Source organism: Somniosus microcephalus, chromosome 8 (assembly GCF_052327205.1).
Source record: "Somniosus microcephalus isolate GS21.2 chromosome 8, FLI_Smic_1.0, whole genome shotgun sequence".
Taxonomy (NCBI): domain Eukaryota; kingdom Metazoa; phylum Chordata; class Chondrichthyes; order Squaliformes; family Somniosidae; genus Somniosus; species Somniosus microcephalus.
Genome location: NC_140994.1, coordinates 137,270,749 through 137,292,344, shown reverse-complemented (window position 1 = coordinate 137,292,344; position 21,596 = coordinate 137,270,749). Strand labels below are relative to the sequence as shown.

Here is a 21,596-nt window from a genome sequence, read left to right as displayed (position 1 = left end):
ATCCCTATCACTGTGATGCTATGAAAACATCTGACAACAAACAGGGAGGGCCCTTGGTCTTGCCACCTCATACCATCTTTGTCTCCTTCTGAGCATTTATGCTATGGATTCTCTACACTCACTCCTTCATTCTCGCTCAACGTCCACTTGTCTCCCTCATTGCAGGAAAAGAGAGCTCACAATAAGAGAGAAAGGAGGAGGGCCACCCTCAGTAGCCCAACTCACCCCCTGGGAGGAGGCGATCCTGGAGATCGTGGGAGTGGAGGACGATGCGCAAGTGGGGGACGGACAGACGGGTGCATCACAACAAGCTGGTGACAGAATAGTTTTCCATCTCTGACATTGCATGAGTCGCTGATAATGATTCTGAAGCTCTAACAGATGGACTTATCATCTGCAATATGCAATGTGCATGTAACCTTGGCATCACATCTCTGACTCCTTCCTTTACTCCCCCACAGGAACATCGCAAGCACCCGTCCCCACTAGCCAGGAGGAAGAGCCTGAGCATCCAGACTCCTCAGAGGAAGCTGCAACCTCTGAGGGCGCAGCGTCAGCAGAATTCAGCGCACCCAGCACCAGCGCAGACACTCACACCTCGGTGGGACCATCGCGAGATAGAGTAGTGTTGTCACCTGGTGTATCACAGCTCACAAGTGAGCATCAGCAGATTGTGGAGACAGGGACAGCAATGGAGAGTCCTAGTCGGAGGGCGCAGGACTCTGCCAGCTCGGCTCAGCTGCATGTCGACCCTCTGCCTCTGGGTCCATCCATAAGATCAGCGGTGCTGGAACTCCAGGAACAGATGCAGGAGTGTCTGGCAGGTTTTGTCTCCAGGGTCGCTGCGAGTGTGGAGCGAATGGAGGAGTCCATTGCGAACATGAGCGGAGACTTTGTGGAGTCATTGGCGCATGAACGCATCACCATGGAATGGATGGCAACCTCCATGGAGGTGATAAGTCGCCAGTGTGCAGAAAACATGGTGAGTGTTCTGAATAGAATGACATCTCTGGAGGAGCGATGGTCATCTATTGAACAGATAAACCAGACCTTCATGGAAGTCCTTCTGAGTAGGACTGCCAGTGCAGATACGGGTCCCCATAGCCCCCCTGATGTGCAGCAAGGTGCTCTCAAGCCACTTGCAAGCGCTGAGGGGGACCTGACCCATGAGAGGGAAGTTGGTGGCAGACATCAAGGAAGTGGGGGTTCCTCTCCAAGCGCTCACACTTCCATGCCACTGCAGAGCCCTCGGTCAGAGCCCCACCAGAGTCCACACCCATCTGAGATCGGCGTTTCAACCCCTGCACAGCCGCAGGAGCAGCAGACCGTTGACGAGCCCTCACAGGTTCGCAACCCCAGAGGATGCCCGCCACAGGACCAGCAAGAAGGTGAGCACGGGCCCTCCACATCTGCTGAAGCCACAGGGGAAGCATCATGTAGGAGCATGCGTAAGAGAAAGATACTACACAAATAGTCACAAGGGTAGTCACTTGGGTGAAATTTGATGTTTTATGTTAAAAAGCCATCAGATGATTATTGTAAATGAAAAATCTGATGGCTACTGCTGTAGTTGTGGCGTGTGTCATTTCGCGAATGGGACTTCCACATTGAGGGCTTAGGATTACTTGGTATATGTCTCAGTTGAGAAAGCGCTCAGTGAAGGTGGCGAGAGGGGTTTCCCAGGAGGTCACACTGGAGATGGGTGTCAGGCTCCAAACTTCCACAGCTGTGGTTATGCCTTCTATAAGTTCCCCCAGACCTGAGACAACAAAGTCCTGCCACCTGCAAATGATGGCCCGCTTGATTGGCACTCCATCCACCACCTTCAACATTCACTCCCTCCACCACCTGCGCACTGTGGCTGCAGTGTGTACCATCTACAAGATGCACTGCAGCAACTCGCCAAAGCTCCTTCAACAGCACCTTCCAAACCCGCGACCTCTACCACTTAGAAGGACAAGGGCAGCAGACGCATGGGAACATCACCACCTCCCTGACTTGGACCTGTATTGCCGTTCCTTCACTGTCGCTGGGCCAAAATCCTGGAACTCCCTTCCTAACAGCATTGTGGGTGTACCTACACCATATGGACTGCAGCGGTTCAAGAAGGCGGCTCCCCACCATCTTCTCAAGGGCAATTAGGGATGGGCACTAAATGTAGGCCTAGCCAGCGACGCCCACATCCCATCAATGAATTAAAAAAAAAATCTATTTAACGGTAGAGCTGCAGCTAATAGTCAGCAATCCAATTGTGCTACCGACAGGTTTCACCGTCATGCTTCAGAACAGGTGTGCTTCACATCGGAAAAGGATTAAAATCACCAAGGCCTATCAAAATGGCATCATAGAGGCAATTTAGTGCTTGTTACGGTCCTTAACGGCCTATCCCGCCTCGGAGACGGGACCAGTAGACACGATTTAATGAAAATTGCTTGGAGGCGGGGTTGGGCCCGTCCGCCAGTTTTTGCAATTTTAACCCCCCACACGCCTCCAATCCCGCCTCAACGGCCCGATGAAAATCGAGCCCTACATGTCTGCAGGGGGAACAACAGAGGTTCTGCTGTGTACTGCTTTGTATTCTTAACACATTACCCGTGAGGTGAAAGCTTCAAAAAATACCCTGAGCCTGTGACTTCATGCCATCAAATCCAATAAGTTCCAATTGTCTTCCACAAATCAGTTGGTGCTTGCCTCTGGGCAAGAGCAGGTGGTCTTCATAATGTCATGATTATAGGAGGACATGACGCATTAAAACATTAAGGCATCTTTAATGTTTTGTCGTGTGTCAAGCTTTAGTGAAGCCTGTAGCAGCTTGTAGTTTGTTGGTAATGTCAATCTCTTGTTAAGGATAGGTGTTACTTCTCTACGCTATCTAACACAAGGGAACATCTAACACAAGCACTTACCAGGAGAAGGTGTAGGTGATCAGCAGCTGTCACTGGCGGGGTGGGGGGTGGGGAGGGAGTTCTGAGTTAACGGGGGGATGAACAACTGCAAAATACCGTTTGTTGTAATTGCAGCAGAACAGCATCAGGCCCTGTAAGTTACTGTCTTTTAAATTCTACAGTAGGATCTTGGGAACCCCGTGAGTCCTGATTTGGGATCTTGAGATCCTATGCAATGAAGAGAGATGAGACGGCGAATGGGCTAGCTGCTAAGAGCCAATGGCCCAGAAATTCGGGTCTCCACAGGTGAGTACACATGGGGTACTCACCCGTAAGCCCAATGGAAGTGCCGGTTTCGTGCATGCACTGCGCATGTGCGGGAAACCGACACTTCCGTTCCCTTGAAAGAAGGGGTTGAGAGGTGGAATGCGTGCACCGGAGAGGCAGCATGTGTGTGTGGTAAACCACTGTTTGTATTCCACTGTGTACATGCCTGGACATGCCTCGGCTGACTCCTCCCACAAGTCCTAGTATAAAGGTGACTGCTCCCCAGCCCTTTGTATTTCTGGACCGGTCGACCACTCGAGGCAGACCTTCATTCTTTTGTTAATAAAAGCCTTTAGTTACTCTCTTAACTCTCAGTCTTTTATGAGTAATTGATAGCGCATCAATTTTATTAACAAAATTTTTATAATGGAGAAGATCCTCACACCAGCATGCCTGGACTTAGATCATCGGGAGGCGGACTCATCCACCAAGTTTACTCACTGGCTTAAGTGTTTCGAAAAATTCCTGACCGCCTCCGCAGCAATCAAATCGGACGAGGACAAACTGGATGTCCTGACCTCCAAAGTGAACCACCGAGTGTACTCGGTCATCCAAGACGCGACCTCGTACGCGGACGCTATCAAGCCCCTCAAGGACCAGTACACGCGCCCAGTGAACGATGTGTACGCCAGGCACCTCCTGGGGAGTCGTAAACAACAACCTGGGGAATCGACCGTGGAATACCTTCAGGCACTGTCTGTGCTTGGCCGGGCCTGTGGTTGTAAGGATGTAAAGGCCGCCGTGTACACAGAGGAACTTATCCGGGACGCTTTTGTAGCGGGCCACAGATCCAATTACACCCGACAGCGACTGTTGGAGCAGAGTGACCTCGACCTCAACAAGGCCTCTGAACTCGCACTATCATTGGATGCAGCCTACCGGGGCATGGATGCCTACTCCTCTGCACCGTGGACACCGCGGGGAATGACAGCCTGGGACACGGTAGGACCGCCTCATAGCGCCGTGCCACCCCAGCCACACCCCAGCAACGGCCCAACTACCGCAGCAGTGTCCCAAGGCCAGACAGCAGTGCCCCAAGGCCAGAAATGCTACTTCTGTGGCCAGGCAAAACACCCCAGAGCGCGCTGCCCGGCGAAAAACGCGATCTGCTCGGGCTGCGGGAAGAAGGGACACTACACTAACGTCGGCAGGGCCAAAGCCACCCCGAACCCCAGCAGCGCCACGTGTGGGCCATGCGGGCCGCCATCTTGGGCCTCCCCGGGCATGTGCGAACCACCGGTACAGCAGCCATTTTGGACGCCTCCAGCCACATGGGGATCATGGACGCCGCCATCTTGGACGACAGCCGGAACGCAGCAGGCCCCCAACACCGCCTCATCTGATACCCGCAGCGACACACCGACCCCTACGCTGGCATCCGTTACACTGAACCAAGCGAGACCGCACCAGCTGGCCAGCTCCACAATGGACATTAAGGTAAATGGCCACGATACAATCTGCCTTTTTGACTCTGGGAGCACGGAGAGCTTCATCCACCCCGACACGGTGCGGCGTTGCTCTCTCCCAGTCCTGCCTGCGCACCAGCGGATTTCTATGGCCTCCGAGTCCCAGTCGGCGGACATCGGCGGCTACTGCGTAGTGACACTCGTAGTAGACGGGACCGTGTACGATCATTTTAAACTTCTGGTCCTGCCCGACCTCTGCGCTGCCGTCCTGCTGGGGTTAGATTTTCAGTGCCACCTTAAAAGTGTTACGATGGCGTACGGTGGACCCCTACCCCCACTCACAGTCCGCAGCCAGCAGCTCCCAAATTGCCCGCCGCGCACCAGGTGCACCCTCTCCACACTCAGAGTCACCCCCCCCGCCCACTGTTTGCTAACCTCACCCCCGACTGTAAGCCCATCGCCACAAAGAGCAGGCGATACAGTGCCGGGGACAGGGTTTTCATTAAAACCGAAGTGGAGCGGCTCCTGAAGGAAGGGATTATTGAGGGCAGCACCAGCCCCTGGCGAGCCCAGGTTGTGGTCGTTAGGACCGGCGAGAAGCAGCGCCTGGTCATCGACTACAGCCAGACAATAAATCGCTACACCCTGCTGGACGCCTACCCACTCCCCCGCATAGCTGATATGGTCAACCAGATCGCGCAGTACTGCGTCTTCTCGACCATTGACCTGAAATCAGTGTACCACCAGCTCCCTATCCGCCCTGAGGACCGCCAGTATACTGCCTTTGAGGCAAACGGCCGCCTCTACCACTTCCTTAGGGTTCCCTTTGGCGTCACCAACGGGGTCTCCGTCTTCCAAAGGGAGATGGACCGGATGGTAGATCAAAATGCGTTGCAGGCCACTTTCCCATATCTGGACAATGTGACCATCTGCGGCCGTGACTTGCAGGACCATGACGCAAACCTCGAAAAATTCCTCCGCACCGCCCAACTCCTGAACCTGACGTATAACAAGGAGAAGTGCATATTCCGCACAAACCGCCTCGCCATCCTTGGCTGTGTTGTGGAACACGGAGTCATCGGCCCCAACCCCGACCGGATGCTTCCCCTTATGGAACTCCCACTGCCCCACTGCCTCAAGGCCCTGAAGAGGTGCCTAGGGTTTTTCTCTTATTATGCCCAGTGGGTCCCCTACTATGCGGACAAGGCCCATCCGCTGATCAAGTCCACCTCTTTTCCCTTGACGGCAGAGGCCCGCTTAGCCTTCCACCGTATCAAGGAAGACATTGCCAAAGCCACCATGCACGCAGTGGACGAATCCATCCCCTTCCAGGTGGAAAGCGACGCGTCCGACTTTGCCCTGGCCGCTACCCTCAATCAGGCGGGGAGACCCGTGGCCTTCTTTTCACGAACCCTCCAAGGCCCGGAGACCAGACACTCCGCTGTTGAGAAGGAGGCCCAGGCGATTGTGGAGGCTGTGCGTCATTGGAGGCACTACCTGGCCGGAAAACGATTTACCCTGCTCACTGACCAACGTTCAGTTGCTTTCATGTTTAACAACAAGCAGAGGGGCAAAATCAAAAATGACAAGATCTTGAGGTGGAGAATCGAACTTTCCACCTACAATTACGAGATCTTGTACCGGCCCGGGAAGCTCAATGAACCCCCGGATGCGCTATCGCGTGGCACCTGCGCCAGCGCGCAGATCGATAGACTGCGGGCCCTCCACAATGACCTCTGCCACCCGGGGGTCACCAGGTTCTTCCACTTCATCAAGGCCCGCAACCTGCCTTACTCTATTGAGGTGGTCAGGACCATGACCAGGAACTGCCAAATCTGCGCTGAGTGCAAACCGCACTTTTATAGACCAGACAGGGCCCACCTGATAAAAGCCACTCGCCCCTTTGAGCGCCTGAGCGTTGATTTTAAAGGGCCTCTCCCCTCCTCCGACCGCAATGTGTACTTCCTCAATATTATTGATGAGTACTCCCGTTTCCCGTTCGCCATCCCCTGCCCGGACATGACCAGTGCCACGGTCATTAAATGTCTGAACGACCTCTTCACCCTGTTCGGTTTCCCCAGCTATATCCATAGCGACCGGGGCTCATCGTTTATGAGCGACGAACTCCGTCAGTACCTGCTAACTAGGGGTATTGCCACAAGCAGGACCACCAGTTACAACCCCCGGGGGAACGGACAGGTGGAAAGAGAAAATGCGACAGTTTGGAAGGCCGCCCTGCTAGCCTTAAAGCCTAGGGGCCTTCCAACCTCCCGCTGGCAGGATGTGCTCCCCGATGCGCTCCACTCTATTCGGTCACTGCTCTGCACTGCCACTAACGCCACCCCTCATGAGAAAATGTTTGTCTTCCCAAGGAAGTCCACATCGGGGACATCGCTACCGCCATGGCTGACGTCCCCAGGGCCGGTCCTACTGAGAAGGCACGTGAGGACCCATAAAACGGACCCCCTGGTCGAGAGGGTCGACCTCCTCCACGCCAACCCCCAGTATGCTTACATTGCATACCCGGACGGGCGGGAGGACACAGTCTCCATAAGAGACCTTGCACCCTCGGGGGCCGCAGTCACCCACTACTCACTACCACCCCCCCCCCCCCACGATCCGATATCCAGCCCCAGCAGACGGCAGGCCTGGGCCCCGCGACCCGCTCGACATCTACGAGGACGACACGCCTGTGCCACAGCCCACGCAGGACTCGACGCCGGAAGCTCCACTACCCCTGCCGTCGCCACGCCGATCACAGCGGCAGACAAGACCTCCGGAGAGACTCCAATACACTAACTTTTAATACACTTCACCCCGCCGGACTCAATTTTAAACAAGGGGTGAATGTGGTAAACCACTGTTTGTATTCCACTGTGTACATGCCTGGACATGCCTCGGCTGACTCCTCCCACAGGTCCTAGTATAAAGGTGACTGCTCCCCAGCCCTTTGTATTTCTGGACCGGTCGACCACTCGAGGCAGACCTTCATTCTTTTGTTAATAAAAGCCTTTAGTTACTCTCTTAACTCTCAGTCTTTTATGAGTAATTGATAGCGCATCATGAACTTGCGTTGTTTTTCCGGGAGGGTAAGTCTCCAGCAGTTACACTTTTAAAAAGCAAGCGCAAGGCCTGCTTTTAAAAGGTAAGTGGTGAATTAATTTAAATTAAAACATTTTTTCCACAGGTTTATTATTTTTATATACTTTAAAGAAAGGTAAGTTTATTTTTAGCCCCATTAGAAAATGTAATTAATTTTTTGAAAAATTTAAATTATTGTTTAAAATAGTTATTTTATGTAATTTATAGTTATTTTAAAAATGTGATGTTTTTTTTAACATTTATTTGAGGTTTTAGTGATGTTTTGGGGCTTATAGTATTTATAGGTTTGACAGCTCTTCCTGTCAAACTTATGAATGAAGTATTCCCTGCTACCATTGGCTCTCCATGACCCACGTGATCCCAGGGGACTCATCGAACTAACTGCGCCCCTGGGATACGCAAGCACTGCGTGCCGGCAGTTGGAGGAGGCCCAGGATCGGAATCCCACGCGGGCCCACAGCTCAACGGCCGGCGCACAAGGTAAGTGCAGGTCGGGGGCTTGCACCCGCGGGAAGCCCCCGACCCAAATTTCTGGGCCAATGTTGTTGATGGTCACTTGGGTGAAGTACAATTGACCAAGTTTTTGGTCACTTGTCCTAATGTCGTCGTCTTTGGTTCAGTGTCAACTATTTTGTCTGATTACGCTGCTGTGAAACGCCTTGGAACATTTTACTACATTAAAGGCGCTATATGAATGCAACTTTTTTTTTCTTTTTTAATCATTCATGGGATGTGGGCATCACTGGCAAGGCCAGCATTTATTAACCATCCCTAATTGACCTTGAGAAGGTGTTGGTGAGCCACCGTCTTGAACCGCTGCAGTCCGTGAGGTAAAGGTGCCTCCACAGTGCTGTTAGGGGGGCGTTAATTGGCCAGATTGGATGTGTCCTGATTTTTGTGGACAGGACATACCTGGGCAAATTTCCACATGGTCGGGTAGGTGCCAGTGTTGTAGCTGTACTGAAACTGTTGTTATTATATTTACTGGATTCCTGAAAGCAGCTCTGTTTAAAGTGGCTACGTGTTGCACTTACAAACTCATGGCCATCAATAAAATGGTTCTTCTCATCAGTACGGGCCGGGGTGGGGCGCGGTAGACGTGGGGTGAGGTTGTGGTGGGGGGTGATGCTTCATAGTACTCGGTATCATAGGCTGTTAATTAATTACTTTGCCTGAACCTTGTATTTAGCTTGTAACAGCTGCGTATGAATCAATGAATTCCTGCAGCACATACATTGCCTGATTTTTGTAAATCAGGACTGATTCGTTTAGGCTGATAACATGAAATATCCAGACATGGAAACGTGTCTGCAGCCAGGCTCCTCTGAGCTTTAGAGTTTATGGATAGTTTTCTCAGTCTTTTCTATCTACTAACTGGTTATGAATTTCATCACTGAACCAGGTAATCTGTAATCTCTACCTGGGTTTATATCGACAGTGGAGTCCTCCTGCCTGGTGTTGCTAGTTAACAGCTTGATCTAATTGGATGATTTGGCATTATAATGTTTTTTTTTGCATGGATAAATCATTGACTGCCAGCCGAGCTTCCAGATTGTGCTCACCAGCCTTCTTCGTTCTCTCTTGCCTTTCTGCTCTCCTTGGCGTTGCCTAACACTGGCTCTGATTCTAAGCGAGGTGTTCTGTTGTGCTTGATCTAACCATGTGGTTCCAAGCTATGATTAAAACATGGTTTCGTCAAGCACCATGGTACGCCTCGTGTCTTTCTGCAGCATGACAAGCCCCTCCTCCCTCACTTCAACAAGCTGGGGACGCTAATGACGTTTACTGAGGGAAGGGCAAAAATTCAAAGATCTGAGGTGTGACTCAAAGCTGCCCAAGCAGTTCAAAGAATTCTCAATGCTTGTCTTTTCTCTAACTCCTCTGCACCATAGCAACAGTTGCTATGGTTTTATCATAAGCACGCTTAATGGTGGTATTAATGGAAATGTGGGGAGGGTCAAAGAACTCAGAACCCAAACAATACTGGATAAGTCATGTAAAAATAAGTTATATAAAAATAAGTAATGGAACATTTTGACGTCAATTTTTCTCTTCATTTTTTCCTCATGCAAGTGAACTGCATCCATCTGTTCTGATGCAGTCACACTGCAGTAATGAGGGCTGTGGGCATTTCTATGATGGTCACCACTGCCACTCAAGGTTGGGCTGAAGGAAGCAGAGTTTGGGACAGGCAAGTTGGGAGATGTTAGTTTTTCATGCAAACAAATTAATGTACGAAAAAGAATGGGAAAAGACCAACTGGTCCATCAAGCCTACCCAATCCAGATGGTGCAGCCTCATGCACCGTCAACCTGCCCCTCCCTCTCCCAGTCATGCAATCTCCTGGGAGTGGCGAAAAAACCTGTGGCCAATTTGGGGAAAAAAATCTTCTGGGAAATTCATTTCCAAGTCCCCAAGCCAATCAAGTAAGATAACCTTGGTAACTAATAAGATTCCCCATTTCCAGTTCCCTACAACCGACCTTTTATAACTTGAAATGTTCTCCGCTCTCAGGAGCTTGCCCAGTTTTGTTTTGAAGGACTGCAGGGAATCCCTAACCACTGCAGACCTCCAGAGGGTGATAACTCCCCGTGAAAAGAAATACTTCCCAGGTAGAAATAATTCCTCAGATAGAATCATCTAACTCTTTGCTTAGGTATTTTATAATCATGCCCCCAAGTTCCTCCATCCCTATCCATTTCAAATAACCTATCCAACTTTAAATCTTTCCAGTATTGTGGAGTATTATGTCCATTTCTTTAGTAAGGATGTCAAGGCATTGGAGAGGGTGCAGAGGAGATTTACTAGAATGGTACCAGGGATACAGGACTTCCATTATGCCATTATGTGGAGAGACTGGGGTTGTTCTACTTAGAGCAGAAAAGGTTAAGGAGAGATTTAATAGAAGTGTTCAAAATTATGAGGCGTTTTGATGGAGTAGATAAGGAGAAACTTTCCGCTGGCAGGAGGACCATTAAACAGAGGGCACAGATTTAAGGTAATTGGCAAAAGAACCAGAGGGGAGAGGAGGAGAATTTTTTTATTATATGCAGAGAATTGTTATGATCTGCTTGCCTGTGCTAGATCAGATGTCCTTGTATCTGTACTAGATCAGAGCTGATTGTACTTGCATTAGATCAAAGCTGACTTTATCCAAACCAGATGCGAGTTTGTTATTTGTGCACCAGATCAGAACTGCTTGTACCTGTACTAGATCAGAGTTGGTTATTCCTGCACTAGATCAGAGTTGGTTATTCCTGCACTAGATCAGAGTTGGTTATTCCTGCACTAGATCAGAGGTGCTTGTACTTGTGCTGGATCACCAGTTGGTTATTTCTGCTCTACTTCTGAGGTGTTTTACAACCTTAAACATTTGATGTGCCTTTTCCCCACCCAAAAATGTGGGGGTTATGTAAAGTCTGTGGGTTGTTTAGTTAATTAATACACAGACTACCAGAGTAACTTAAAACAGGACTTTACTGTTCGAAGGTCAGGGCGAATCTGCCCAATAATTCCTGACACAGCACTTATATACCGGTGTGGTCACCGTCGGTATTACAGTATACAGAAGCCAACAAAGTAGTGCAACACCTAAAGTAGTTCTCTTAAAGGTGGACGGTTACATACAATAGTTCTCTTAAAGGTAGACGGGTACATACACTACAATCCTCCCTTTTTAGCTTACAACATACTGATTCTCCATTAAACATACATTATAACATATATACAACTTTATGCAAGACAGTTCACAGATTCAGTCTCTCTGGAGGTTTCCGGACTCTGTCCGGATAATGCCTCGGTGGTGTCGTAACTCCCGGTGGGGTAGCAGGTGCTTCTGGCAAGGTCGATTCGGCTTGAAGGACAGTGTCAGGTTCATCTGATTCCAGTATTACCAGATCGGAGGTAGGTGTTCTGGGTATCTCTGTCTCAACATTAACCGTGTAAGGTGGTGGAGTAGGTTGGCCATTTGTGGCTGACCCTATGATCTGGTCAACATGGCACCTTATTATACTGTCCCCAATGTCCACCGTATACATCAACGGCCCTAGCCTTTTTCCAATAGTTCCAGGCTGCCATTTCTCGGTACGGTAGTCCCGGGCCAAAACTTGTTGACCTATCTGAAAAGATCTAGTTGGCCTTTCATTCATGCCCTGGAATTGCCGGTTCTCTACGTCCCTTCTGACGTTTGGCTTAAGCAAATCCAGCCGGCATCTTAGTCGTCTATTAAAAAACATCATGGCGGGAGTTTGATTTGTGACCGCATGTGTTGCATTCCTGTACGCCAACAAGAAGCTATCCACCTTATGTTGTAAGTTAATGGCTTCATTACCCATGGCCTTTATGGCCTTCTTGAAGGTCTGGACAAACCTTTCAGCCAATCCATTGGAGGCGGGATGGTATGGGGCTGACGTGTAGTGCTTAACCCCATTGCTCTTTAAGAATTTCTTGAATTCTTCGGACACAAATTGCGGTCCATTATCAGAACAGATCTGTTCCGGCAGCCCATTCCTAGCAAACATGGTCCTTAACACTGTGATGGTTTTTTCCGTGGTGGTGGTGGACATCTTTATTACCTCCGGCCACTTGGAGTGTGCATCCACCGCTATTAGAAACATTGAGTCCATAAATGGACCAGCAAAGTCGATGTGTACCATTTGCCAAGGAGATGAGGGCCACTCCCATGGATGCAGAGGAGCCTGTGGTGGCGCGTTTTGGACCTTCTGGCATCCTAGACAGCTCTTAGTGATTTCTTCGATGTCCCCATCAATGTCTGGCCACCACACGAACGCTCTTGCTAGGTTCTTCATTTTCACTCCACCCAGATGTCCCTCGTGCAGCTCCTTTAACACCTTCTGTTGAAGTTTGGGTGGAATCACCACTCTAGATCCACACATCCGGGTTCCTCGACACACTGACAGCTGTTCTTTTCTCTGCGAAAATGCTGGCAGCGTTGGTTCGCCCTGTGCTGGCCATCCCTCCACCGTTAAATCATAGACTCGTGAGAGAGTCGGGTCATTTCTTGTTTCATTTTCGATCATCGAATTTGTTACTGGTAGACATTCCACTATGGATGAGTGGAACATCTCTACCGGGTCCACTGTAGTCGCTTCTTCTACTATCGGCAATGGCAAACGCGATAACCCATCAGCATTTCCATGCTGTTTGGACCTTTTGTATTCGATGTCATATTGGTGTGCCCCAAGTAACACGGACCACCTCTGTAACCTTTGCGCTGTCATGGTGGAAACGGCCTTGTTAGGGTTGAATATGGACACCAACGGCTGGTGGTCTGTCAGTAATGTGAACTTCTTGCCCTGCAGGTAATGATTGAATTTCTTTACGCCCCACACAAGGCTGAGGGCCTCCCTATCTATTTGAGCATAATTTCGCTCCGCGGAGGTCAATGATCGGGACGCGAATGCCACTGGCCTTTCCGAGCCATTTGGTAACTTGTGTGAAAGTACTGCTCCAATTCCATAGGGGGAAGCATCACAAGCTAGACGAAGAGGTAACGTTGGGTTGAAATGAGCCAACACTTCTTCAGAAGTAATCAACGCCTTGCTTCTGCGAAAGGCCATATTTACATTCCTCACTCCACTTCCATGGTACTTCTTTCCGCAACAGAGCATTCAGCGGATGCAGCACCGTGGATAGATTCGGCAGAAACTTGTGATAATAATTAATCAACCCCAAGAATGATCTTAACTGTGATACGTTTTCCGGAGCGGGGGCCTTCACGACAGCTTCTATCTTGTCAGGTGACTTGTGCAGCCCCTCTCGGTCAATGACATGACCGCAGTACGAGATCCGTTTTTGGAAGAACTCACATTTCTTCCGATTAACTCGAAGGCCATATTCCTTCAACCTAGTGAGCACCAGTTTCAAATTTGTGAGGTGTTCTTCCTCGTCTTCTCCCGTAATCAGGATATCGTCTAAGTAACACTGCGTGCTTGGAATTCCTTGTAATACCTGCTCCATGGCCCTCTGCCAAATTGCTGGAGCCGAAGCTACCCCAAAAACCAGTCTATTATAACGATACAAGCCTCTGTGTGTATTGATGGTGAGGTACTGACGCGACTCTTCCTCGACTTCCATTTGTAAGTATGCCTGTGCCAGGTCTATCTTGGTGAAGTGTTTCCCTCCAGCCAACGAAGCAAAGATATCTTCAATCCGCGGAAGCGGGTATTGTACCGTGTGAAGCACCGGATTCACTGTGATCTTGAAGTCTCCGCAGATGCGGACCTTCCCCGGTCCCCCTGGCTTGTTACTTGGTGAAGACTTCATGACGGGAACAATGGGCATGGCCCACTCACTCCAGTCCACTTTTGACAGTACCCCTGATCGTTCAAGTTCTTCCAGTTCTGCCTCCACAGCAGGTCGTATCGCGTAAGGTACCAACCTGGCTTTGAAAAATTTTGGGCTTGCATGTTCTGCAATCTTAACCTTTGCTTTAATTCCTCGCAGTGTTCCCAGACCTTGCTGGAATACCTCTTTAGCTTCGTCCAATATTCTGGACAACCGTTCAGGTTTGACATCTTCCTTTCCGGAATCTACCGTCATGGTGTTTAGTGAATGCCAGTCTATCTTTATTTTCCTGATCCACTCCCGTCCCAGAAGTGGTGGACCTCCCTCAGGCAACACATACAGGTCCATCCTTTGGTGATCTTTGTCCTTGTATCTCACCTTGACTTCTATCTTTCCGATGGGGTATACTTTGTGCCCCATGTATGTCTGCAATACTAGCTCCGTATCCCGTAGGGGAATATGCTTGAATAACTTTTTATAATCATGCTTATTCATGACCGTCAACGCCGATCCGGTGTCCACTTCCATTTTCACTTGGACTTTTGCAATCTGTAGTGTGATCCAGATAGCTTGTCGGTCAGCTTCATTACTCACATTGTGAATTCTCAGACTATCCAGTTCCTTGCAGTTGGAGTGTGAGTCCGAATTCTGTTCTTCCGGACTCTTCCTAGTCACCTCATGTACCTTTCTGTACCTCTTTTGTGGTGACTCATTATTGTTGGTCTTCTTTCCTGACCGGCATACCTTAGCTATGTGACCGAGCTTGCCACATTTCCTACATTCCTGGTTTTTAAACCAGCATTGGTTCTGGTCGTGTGTTGTCTTCCCACAACGATAGCATTTCGTTGTACCCGAAGTAATTTGTTGCACACTGAGTGCCGCTGCCTTTAGCTGCATTTCCGCCGTTCCTTTCGCTGCGGCTTCGTTCGATGCAGCAATAAGGACAGCCTTATCAAGTGTAAGATCGTTCTCTTCGAGCAGTCGTTTTTGTGTTTCTTCCTTCGACATTCCGCACACGAATTTGTCTCTGAGTGCCTCTGCCAGATTTTCCCTAAACTGACAATGTTTCGCTAGCCTACGCAGTTCAATCAGGTACTCCGCGTTGCTTTCCTCTTTCCGTTGCGTTCTCGCATAAAATTTGGATCGTTCCACTAACATCAGTGGTGCGGGGTTAAAATGATCCTTCAGGACAGCAACAATATCATCGAAAGTCTGATCCGCCGGTTTAGCTGGTGCTAGTAGATGCTTCAAGAGCCCGTATGTCTTCGCGCCCATCGAGTTTAGCAAGGTTATAGCTTTGTCATCTTCTTCTATTTTATTGGCCTCACCATAGATCTCAATGCGTTCCACATACGTGGCCCAGTCTTCTACCTCGGAATTAAAATCGTTGATGTTACCACGCTTAGGCATCTTCCTCTCTTCCTGATAACACCACGGATTATTTCTTTAAATTTTCTTTTTTTTTTTCTTCAAGATGGCGGTTCCCGCGAAAATGGCGGTTTCCCGCACTTATCTTCTCTCCCCGCCCACTTCAATGGCGGTTCCCCGCTTCTGTCTTCTTCTCCGCCTAATGGCGGCTTCCCGCGTTTCTTCCCCTGGCGGGAGGGGTACACTTTCCCCACGGGCGACGGCCGCTGGCTTTCAGGTTCACAGCCTACGCGTCGGCTTCAGTGCTTTCCCTTTTCTCGGCAGGGCAACCGGCGCTGGGTACACCCCGTTGACGGCGAACAGTTTCAGCCGCTGGGCTGGCTCTCGCTCAGTTCCCCTTGCTCGGGCTCTGTCTCTCTCCCACTCGCTCGGCTCTACCGGCGCTGGGTACACCCCGTTGACGGCGAACAGTTTCAGCCGCTGGACTGGCTCTCGCTCAGTCTCCCTTGGTTGGCTCTGCCTCTCCCGCTCGCTCGCTCGGCTCCCAATCGCGCCTCCCAGCCCTCTCGCAGTCCGGTGCTTCCCTCCCCGGCTGCGGCTGAGTTTTTATATCTTCCCGCGCCTACACTCCCGGTCGCAGCGCTTCGTGGCTTCGGTCGCTGCCCGGCCTTTTTCGCCGGTCGCGGTCTAGCTGTCTCACGACGCCGTTGCGTCCCCAGCCTGTCTGTACTGCGGCTTCCTTGCTCCACGCTGCCCCAGTCTCAGCGCCTCTGGGCCCGACTTCTGTCCGGCTCCTTTCCCCCTCGACCGTGGTCGAGTGCACCGCCCTTATCCTCCGGTTATTCTTTTTACTTTTCCCTTACTCACAGTCACCGTGGCCGGCTTGCTTCTCGTGCTGATCGGCTCACTCCTCACCATGGCAGAAGGGACAGTCAGTGCCTGTTGCTGATGGAAGTCTTTGACTCTGAATTCTTCCTCCTTTCCAGCTCTGCAGACTCGAGTTTTCTCCCAGCAGAATGACGAGGGCGGTTGCCTCTTCTCGACGCTCGCTAACTGCTTCGGAAGTATTGTTGCCGCAGGCTACGATCGGACTCGTCGCCACTGTAAAGTCTGTGGGTTGTTTAGTTAATTAATACACAGACTACCAGAGTAACTTAAAACAGGACTTTACTATTCGAAGGTCAGGGCGAATCTGCCCAATAATTCCTGACACAGCACTTATATACCGGTGTGGTCACCGTCGGTATTACAGTATACAGAAGCCAACAAAGTAGTGCAACACCTAAAGTAGTTCTCTTAAAGGTGGATGGTTACATACAATAGTTCTCTTAAAGGTAGACGGGTACATACACTACAGGTTAGACTTTACCTCTAGAACCTGGGTTCAATTTGAGCCCAGACTGACGGGATCAAAGCCTCCTTTAACTGCTGGCTGTAAATGTTTGAGCAGTCTCAATCCAGTTAATAGTAGGCCTGGGCTTACATCAAAACTGTCCCTAATTTGACACTAATTGACAATGTTATGAAGAGAGGCCACAAGATGGCTGGTGTGGGGAATGGTAGAAATGTCACACTGGTGTTCTTTTGAGGTTGGGACTGAGGCAGAGCAGAGGGAGCTTTGCTCTGCATTTAGCTCTGGGCCTGAACTGGTTTTATGCTGACACTGAGCACCTGAATTTAGCAGAGTTCCATTCCCCAGCACTAACATCCCTCATCCAATGAGCATAACAAATAATGACTCAGATTAATTCTGTCTTGCAGTTCTGACCAGCCAACATAACAGACACCACTGGGTGTAGCATTACTACACCTGCAGTCTATACCATGCATGGATTGAGAGAGCAATGACCTCATGCTATCCAAATCTCCAAAATGTAACAACTGGGGTGTAAAAAAATTCAGCTTCTGCACTCCAGGCTTGTGCCACGAGTGCATAACATGTAATTGTATAGTCCCAGCCTTCGCTCTCTTTCTTCTGGGAGCACAGAAGCAGAGTTTTTTCCCTTCGTATTTCCTGAGCCAGTAGCCTGCTGATTCTTTCCATGTTGGCTGTATTTGTAAGCCATTTTTTCTCTCTGGTTCAAGTTGGTCAATTTGGACTAAGTGAGTGGGCAAAACTATGGCAGGTGAAGTTCAATGTGGGGAAGTGTGAGGTCATCCATTCTGGATCTGAGAAAGACAAATCGGAATATTTTCTTAATGGTCAGCTAAGAAGGAACAAAGGGATTTAGATGTCCATGTGCACAAATCACTAAATGTTAGTGCACAGGTACAAAATGTTGAGGGCAGCACGGTGGCATAGTGGTTAGCACTGTTGCCTCACAGCGCCAGGGACCCGGGTTCGAATCCGGCCTCGGGTGACTGTCTGTGTGGAGTTTGCACATTCTCCCCGTGTTTGCATGGGTTTCCTCCGGGTGCTCCGGTTTCCTCCCACAGTCCAAAGATGTGCGGGTTAGGTTGATTGGCCATGATAAAAAAAAATTGGCCCTTAGTGTTATGGGGGATTAAATACGTGGGGTTACGGGGATAGGGCTTGGGTGGGATGGCTGTCGGTGTAGGGACCGGCTGCTAGGGTTTGGATGATCAGCCATGATCTCGTTGAATGGCGGAGCAGGCTCGAATGGCCTACTCCTGCTCCTATTTTCTATGTTTCTATGTAAAACTTAATCAGAAATGCTGATGTAATGTTGGCTTTTATCTCAAGGGGGTTGGAATACAAAAATGAGGAACTGACGCTTCAGTTGTACAGTGTCTTGATCAGACTCCATCTGGAGGGACTGTTAATCAGTTTTGGGCACCTAATCTTAGGAAGGATATATTGGCCTTGGACCTGCAGCGCAGATTCACCAGAACAATAACAGGGCTTAAAGGGTTAAATTATGAGCACAGGTTGCATATGTGCTCTATTAAGGAACACAAAAAAATAATTAAAAGTTGAAAAATGATAAATAATATTGAGTTTCTGAATGAAAGGACCATGGTGGCCGGAGGGACAAGTATTACCAGATGAATGAATGTTGATTAAAATAGTGACAACGAGAAACAATTTGGATGATTACTCACTTGTGTAAAAACCATTCATTTTCTTTCTTTCAGGAGAGTCAGAATTTGTGAAGCAATAAGCTTAGTGTATTTATATATTATTTTATGTTTACTTATATTCCAATTAAGTCCCAAGGCACTTCACAGGAGCATTATCAAATAAAGTTTGACACCGAGCCACATAAGCAGATGTTAGGACAGATGACTAAATGCTTGGCCAAAGAGGTAGGTTGGTTTTAAGGAACGTCTTATAGGAGGTGAGAGAGGTAGAGAGATGGAGAAGTTTAGGGAAGAAATTCTAGAGCCTAGGGCCTAAGCAGCCGAAGGCACGTCTGCCAATGGTGGAGCGATTAAAATTGGGGCTATGCAAGAGGCCAAAATTGGAGGAGTGCAGAGATCTCGGAGGGTTGTAGGGCTGGAGGAGGTTACAGAGATAGGGAGGGGTGAGGCCATGGAGGAATTTGAAAACAAGGATGAGAATTTTGAAATTAAGTTGTGCCGAGCCGATAGCTAATGTAGGTCAGCAAGCACGGGGGTGAGGGGTGAACGGGACTTGGTGCAAGTTAAGATACGGGCAGCAGAGTTGTGAATGAGCTTAACTTTATGTAGGATGGGAGGCTGGCCAGGAGAGCCTTGGAATAGTCAAGCCTAGAGGCAACAAAGGCATGGATGGGGGTTTCCAAGGCAGAGGAGGTGGGGTGGAGTCAGGTGAAGTTATCGCAAAACCACTATGTAATTAGCTACCAGGATATTTTGGATAGTGGCCATGGGTATGTCTCCCTCCCTGTGAAGAGGCACTTCGCCTTCACTGGTAACCTCCTCATAGTGTCTCTGTTGAGACCAGGAGCTCCTCAGTTGCAGAGTAGAACTCTCCTCTTTCCAATGTGTAGCACATCCTGTTAGAATTCGAACAGAAACACCTCCACGCTGACCTCCTCCTCCATTTTGAAACAATGGTTGGAAGCTCTGCATCACCAAATGTCAGTCAGCTACAATTCACAACTATCCTTCCAGACACTAAAATGAGAACTTTTTACAGTGGCATTGGAAAGCACTTCTGTGTTTTTGTTTAATCTCTGCTCCACAAAGTTATTTATGAGGTAGTGCAGTATTGCAGTGTATTGATGGCCTTTTACACTGTTGCACCATGACTAGCAGCATATGGGTTTGCTCCCAAGAGTCACCACACAGTGGACTCCTGACCTCAGCCAGGATGTTCAGGGAAACTGCTTCGTGGAGGCCCCAGTGTTATCTCAGAGGGAAAGTCGTGCACCTCCCAAAAACCACCTTAAATGTGGAATTGGTGGAAACCTGGCAAAATGTCTCTCAGCCCTATTAGCTAGGGAATGCGAGCAACACAGGAGCCAGGGTTTTCTGCCTCTCTGCTCACTGGCCTTTAATTTTCCACCCATTAAAACAAATGGCTTGTCAAGCACTTAAGTGGAAAACCCTGGTTAACTGACAAAATGGAAAGAAAATTTTATTCAAATTCATCAGTTTTGGAGGTAAAGGATATCAGTTTTATCAGGGCCCAACGAACACACTTAGGGCAATGGACAGTGTGAATATGCATCAGAGGGTTGGGCTGCAAACTGCTATGGCAGGTGTAAGTGTGAGTAAAGTTGACAATGTGCCGGTGCTGGAGCATCTGGACAAGGTCTCCTGTCGCTAGCCTCTCGACCTTACAATTTTTATCCCCGATATATTTTATCAAGTGCGTCCCCTAATGTCAGAAGCATTTTATTAAATGCTTGCCTTGTACCCATAAAAGTCACGTTGAACAGGTTTATATTATTGCAGACTCAGTGGGTCACAAAATGAATGATGAGGCTGCAGTCATGGGCTCAGGTAATGTTGTGGGGACAGCCTGTCACTAGTGATCAAATTGGGATTTGCTAAGATGTGGCATTTATCCTTGGCCCTGCATAACCATTGGCTCTTCCCCAATACCCTTGAATCCCACCCTATAACCTTTTGTATTGCCAACTCAAACCGTACGCAGAGAGACATGAAGGCTATAAGCAGATAGATGCGCAGACACTACTGCCAGATGTAGGGGGTGCACAGCTAGCTGATTTCTGAACAGTATTTCAGCACTGCACTAAGTACTTTCACTGCAATAAATTGCACAATTGATGTTCAATACAAAAAAAAAACAAAAGAAACCCTTCCTTAATATAAATGCCATGGAAACAAGATCACCAATGTCACAGGTGCCAGACTGTTGAAGCACCTCAACGCTGATTTTTCAGTGTGCCGTGAGCTTAAGTTTTAAAGATTAAAAAAATGCTTCACCACGGTGTATGTTACTAAAATTATATAAAAGTATTTAGAATTAAAACATAAAATTAAATGTATATGAGTAAAGCATGAGAATAATTGTGTTGCAAAGTGATCGGAGCAATTGGAGGTGTGGTGCAAGGACCCACAGCAAAACAGAATAGCAGGTGCTGGGGGACAGTTTTATTTAATGATTCAAAATATATTTCCAGTAAATGAACATAAGCAGACCTGGCTGTGTTTTAAAAAATTGTTATGGGCGACACTGGAAAGACCGTATTTATTGCCCTTCCCCTTTGCTCTGAGTGGGTGGATAGCCGCCCTCTTGATCTAAGCGATGGTTTTTACAACTGAGCGGCTCACAGGGCAGCTTCAGAGGGTATTATGAGTCATTCACGTAATATGGGACTGGTGACACATGTAGGCCAAACAGACGGGGGGGCAGGTTCCCTTCCCTGAAGGACATCAGTTGGGTTTTTATAACAACAGCGGTCATGGTCATTTTATTTCAGGTGCCAGCACATAAATTACTAGATTTATTCAATTCAATTTTGTTTTCATGATATGGGAGTCACCGGCAATGCCTAGTTGACCTGAGAAGTGGGTGGTGGGCCTTCACCTTGCTGCTGTCCATGTGCTTATGGTGCTCCCACCATAAGGTTAGGTACGGAGCTCCAGGACATTGACCCAACACTAACGAAGGAATGGCGATAAACATTCAAGTCAAGATTGTGCGTGACTTAGAGTGGAACTTGAAGGTAATTGACGGTGTTCCCGTGATATTACTGCTCTTGCAGGAAATGAACATAAGCAGGCCTGGCTCATTTTTAGTGGTCGAGGTCACAGGGGTGGGAGATGTTGTTGATGTACGATTGGTAAC

At 48.9% G+C, this 21,596-nt stretch overlaps 1 protein-coding gene across 1 annotated transcript in view; it reads left to right on the top strand.

Annotated features, from left to right (window-relative positions):
• LOC147113814 (slit homolog 3 protein-like) overlaps nt 1-21,596 on the top strand; it is a 714,603-nt gene that overhangs the window by 561,391 nt on the left and 131,616 nt on the right. The gene's annotated exons all lie outside the window — the stretch shown is intronic.